A 5611-nucleotide genomic window follows, 5' to 3' on the forward strand; every position below is an offset into this window, starting at 1 on the left:
TGGTGGTGCAGATGGTGGAGGGAAGTGTGAGTCCCTTGAGGTGCTGTGAAAATGAGAGTGTTGGGGCTGGAATATATAATGAAAAGGAAAGACCTATGTAGGAGGTAAAGGAAAAAAAAGAGGAGGAAAAATAATATTGATGATGAGATCTGCAGAGTGAAAGAGAATGATTCCTTAAAGAATAGGGTGTATATCGATGTCTATTTATATCTGTATCTACATATGTATATGTATATGTATATCAATCTCCATCTAAGCCTCCCTACCATCACTTTTTTTTTGGAAAAATCAGTACACTCCCTTTTTTGGGATAACTCTTCTTTCCCTGGTTTCCCATCAGGTGTTTCCAGCGGAGAGGGGCAAATATATGACCTAAATCTCCTGGATGAGTTAGATGTACTACCAAAGATAAGAATGATGGTTAAATGATATAAAGATAGGTAGGACTTGGTGGGTTGACCAGCTCGTCTGGTTTGCCCACGACTAATGATTTTCCCATGATTTTCAATGCTAAAACCAGGATGGCCCCAGAGAAAATGAGACGGTTGGTCACATTAGAACTTGAGGATTTCTGTAATTCACACCCAACCTTACCAGTAAAGACAGGTGACAATTGTGATCAGCTTCCAAATGAAGATGGCCTAATGAGAGATTTGGTAGAAATTTTTGCCTTAACACCTCACCCTCAGACCAATTCAATAAAGTATGATTTGGGGTGCTAACTGAAGAATTATAATTTTACAAAATATGAAGGGAATGTGTCCAATTGTCTCTATTAAATAAAGCTTCATGGAGGTTCTCCTATTTAGAAAAGGCTACATCACACACTAATTATGCCATATCCTTACCTCTCTATCTAAACTTTGCAGGTACATATAAAGAACTATTCAGGGGGACCCCTGGGTGACTCAGCAGTTTAGCACCTGCCTTCAGCCCAGGGCGTGATCCTGGAGTCCCGGAATGGAGTCCCACATCAGGCTCCCTGCATGGAGCCTGCTTCTCCCTCTGCCTGTGTCTCTGCCTCTGTGTGTGTGTGTATGTGTGTGTGTCTCATGAATAAATAAAATCTTAAAAAAAAGAACTATTCAGAAAGTATCACAGTAAATTGTAAAGAATTTGTAATTGTAAAGAAACAGTTTAAAGGGGTTAATTGTGTAAACATTAATTGGTAATGTGTTGCATACCACCCAATTCTGTATTCAGACAGTAACCATTCTCTAAAGCCTAAGTCTTACTTTGCGTTCTCTCAAAAGCTGAGCCTGAGATGAAGATAGATTGTTTGGAAATTAATCCAGGAGCACAGGTAGGAGCACAGGGAGCATGAAATAGAGAAGAGAGAAAAGCCAAAAGGAGTGTGTCGTGAGCTGGTTACTCCTGTAGTGAATGGGCTCAATCACACTGAGATTTTCAGGAAAAATGTAGACATTGCCCCAGACTTGTCCCACACTGGAATATTTATCCTGTGTCTCCTTCCAACTGCTGGTTGAAAGCTAGGCTTTGGGATTTTGCACTTTGGCAGTCTTTCACAGCTGAGGTGCTGGAGGTCACTGCTCATCTTCTACACACCAGCAGGGAAGAATCAGGTGGGCTGAGGCAATGGAGTACAATGCAATAGAAACCTTGGCTTCAGCATCCTGACATTACTGTCTGTATATGTTCCCTCCGTCACCCTAGAGAAATCTACTGTAAGCTGAGGAAGACCCTTAAAGATGGTGTAGGACCAATGAGCTTATTTAGTGATGACCAATAAAGGCTGAGATAGGTAAAGGAGTGATTCAGAACTGCACATGCATGCATTCTTGGTTGTGTAGGATTAGATGTCGAGACTCCTAAAGTTCATTCCAGGGCACACCTGTCCACACAGAATGAGTGAGTAAAATGTGAGACCATTGTAAATGTGATTTTGATGAGAATATGAGGAGGAAGCAAAATTACTGTTCTTTTACACTTTCAAAACTATTTGTCTTAAAAAATGTCTTTCTCCTTGTCTGCCTTTTTAAAAAAATCAGCTTTATCCAGGTATAATTTGCACATAAAATTATAAAATATCTAAGGTGCATGTCAAGGTGATTTGGTATGCATATGCAATGTGAAAAGATCCCCTTCCCCACCTAGTTGTTATTTATTTATTTATTCGTGAGTGACAAAGAGAGAGAGGCAGACACAGGCAGAAGGAGAAGCAGGCTCCCTGCAGAGAGCCCAGTGTGGGACTTGATCCCAGGATCCTGGGATCATGACCTGAGCCAAAGGCAAATGCTCAACCACTGAGACACCTAGGTGCCCCTGCTCTATCACTTTAGAATTTTTCTTGACTTAATCTTAACAGAAGCATTTCATTGTAGAAAAATAAAGCAACGTGTTATTTGGAACTCGAGATCATGCGTTTGGATACTGGGAATTGTACTTGTTCACTAAGAAATTTCAGGCAAAGAAAGTCCTTAAACTTAGTTTCTTCACCCGTGGAATGAGGATAGCATTTTCTATCTCTCAAGGACTCTGCTGTGGTGCACATAAGATCCACTAGGTTAAGAACTGTGTGAGTCATAGCTACTAATGTCAGTCATCAATACCATTAAAAGTACTAGTAAAACATTTCCCAAGTGGGATTTTTTTTTTTTTTGAAGTATCTATGAACCTGTGAGTCTGCATGCTTGTTTTCCTGGGCATAGACATAGCTCAGAAGAAGACCATGGATATGGACCATGGAGATGTGCAATAAAGGTAAAGGGCAGCAATTGGAAACCCACAAAAATTGACCACCAATAGAATGATATGTTGATTGACTGTTTTATTTATCCATTGGAATTCAGCGCATAGAAATTACATTAGCAAATGAATGTAGCTTAACCCAGGGAAGGGCAATTGTGGTTTTTCATAAAGATGTCTGATACGGTATTTTGGATTAATGTTCACTGATTCAGAGTGCTCTGCAGAGCCCAGTGGTTTTGCCCTGGGTATATGTGTATACTTTTATGGTTGGCTGTACAGCAGACCCCAGATAATAAGGAAGAACTCCTGTGGCTTTGCTGAAGTCTTTATTTTCTGGAACCCCTGATAATGGCTCTGATAATCAGCTTTGACATTGTGCTTGCAAGGAAATCAGCCCTGTTCTTGTTTGGCCCATCATTTTTCTTTTTTCTTTATTATTCTTTCTGGTTAAAAATGCTCTATTAAGTCTTATGCAAAAAACAAAAACAAGCAAACAAACAAACAAACAAAAAAAAACTTTGCTTCAGGGCAGACCGATTTCAAAGAAGGGAAATAAAAGACCAGAGTGAAACTCAGTTCTCTCAAACTCAGACATTCCAGGAGACCTTCCAGGTGATAATCCCTGAAGTCAAATTTCAAAACCTGTACCTTTTGTTCAGCAGTCTCTGGGCAACTCCATTAGTAAAAACCCCTTTTCCACATTCTCTGTAGAGTTCGTAGGAATGGTTCCTAAATATTAGCATATGTACAAGTCAAGAATATTTTGACAAAAATGCAGGTTTCTGGGAGGTAATGGTGGTATGGAGCATGCATTCTGATTCCCTTCTGGAGATTCAGCTGACTTTGAAGGATGCCTTCTTTTCTCATGGCAAAGGTCACCCTAGTGGAACATTAACATCTTTGAAATTTTCCATCTTTGACCTGTCATTCTGTTCCTGTACTTGTATAATTATTTAATCTGTACATAGACAATCTGAACTTGATCATTTAGAGCTCTTGCTAAGAACTGAAAGACCAGCAATAAAGAGTCCGTGCTATTGGTACATTCACCAGGATGGATGAATCTCACAGATAATGTGTTGAGTGAAAGGACACAGTCACAAAAGAGCTCATGCTACATGATTCCATTTATATGAAGGTCAAGAGCCCTTTATATGAAGGTCATGAAATTAATCAATGGTGAAGGAAGGCTTAAGAGTGGCTGCCTCTGGCTGGGTGACTGAGTAAGCAGAAGGATTTAGGGGTCCCCAGAAAAAGAAAGAAATAATTTCAGGCCCCCAGCTATTTTCAGTGATCTATGCCTTAGCACTCCATTAGCCCCAGCACACTTCCTGCAGAACTTCCTAGGAGGTGTCAGAATTACAAAGAAATGCAAAAACCTCCCTAGGTAAGGATTTTAAGGGAACAAAGGGAATGCAAATTCTATCAGTCTCTACCAGGCCAGAAAATAGCCTAACCTTATCAGAGACAATAAATCAGTGGTAAAACTCCCAGTGCTGTTTCAAAGGTAAGCAAGGCCTTGCATTCATTCATTACCTGAGATAAGGAGCCCAAGATCCATCTAGTTTATCCTGGCTCTCAGCTCTTGGAGCACGTCCATAACCCTCCCCCCTTGTCTGAAAGTTACCTCTGCCTTGTTATAATGTTATGATAAAACTCCCCTTTCTGATTACTCATCATAAGCCCAAATAAAATAAACACGCTCACCCCTGCTCAGAGAGTCCTGGCTTTGGAGTTTATGCCCATGATCTCCTCATTTGCTGCAAATAAAATTTCCTTAGTGTGACAACTCCATCTGGTGCAATCTCTAACTCACCAAGGAGTGGACTCACATTAGTTTTGTTATAACTGTACACTGGGAAGGAGTTTAGGGAGCCTTATGGGGTGTTGGAAAATATATCTTGATATGGGTCATGATCATGTGGGCTGTATATATACACACAAAAAAATCAAGGTACTGTATACTTAAGATTTCCACTTTATATAAGCTTTATAGTATATATAGCATTTTCCAATTGAATCACACACACACTGAGGGACCCTAGTTAGAGAAGACTAAGCAGCTAGACCTTTTCATGCTACTTTGAAGGCCTTTCCTATTGAGTTGAATTACCAAATAGAACAGATTAGGTGACTAGCACCTTTTGTTCACCCACATCACCCACAGGCTGGCTGATTCCAAAATTATACTTTTATTGAGAAGTTCAAATCTTTCTCAAAGGGTGCCACATATCTGGAAAAAAGTAATCATGTATCATTAACATTTGATCATAAAATAAGAAGGGATTTTAGAATTCAGGTAGTTTAGTGGTTCTCAAATCTGCCTGTGTATCAGAATCACCTGGGAAGCTTCAAAATATGGATTTGTAGGTTGTATCTTAGACCTACTGAGTCAGAACCTCTGGGAGTAGGGTGCTCAGGGTATATGACATTTGTAATTGCAATTAGTCCAAATGATCTACCATGCGGGAATTTCTCTGTGTGTTATGATGATAGCAACCTTCAGATTTCCTTGTATATAGATTATGATGTTTCTAGAGATCCTTTCCATAGATCATGTCATCTGACTAGGTAAAAATGGTATCTTTTTTTGTTTGTTTCTTTTGCAGATGAGGAAATCAAAACTCAGTGAAATTAAGTGACTTCCCCTTATTAGAAAGGATAGTCAGGTCTTCTATTCCAGACCTCTTTTTACTCTCTCACTATGAATGGAAAGCCCTGTCCAGCCTCTTGAAGATTTTCTTTTTTCTTTAAAATAAACTTTTATTTTAGAACAATTTTAGATTTACAGAAAAATAGTGAAATTAGTATAAAGTTCCTATATACTCCATACTCAGTTCCTCCTCCTGTTAACATTTAACATTAATATGATATATTTATCACAATTAATGAACCAATATTG

Source organism: Nyctereutes procyonoides, unplaced genomic scaffold (genome assembly GCF_905146905.1).
Source record: "Nyctereutes procyonoides isolate TBG_1078 unplaced genomic scaffold, NYPRO_anot_genome, whole genome shotgun sequence".
Taxonomy (NCBI): Eukaryota; Metazoa; Chordata; class Mammalia; order Carnivora; family Canidae; genus Nyctereutes; species Nyctereutes procyonoides.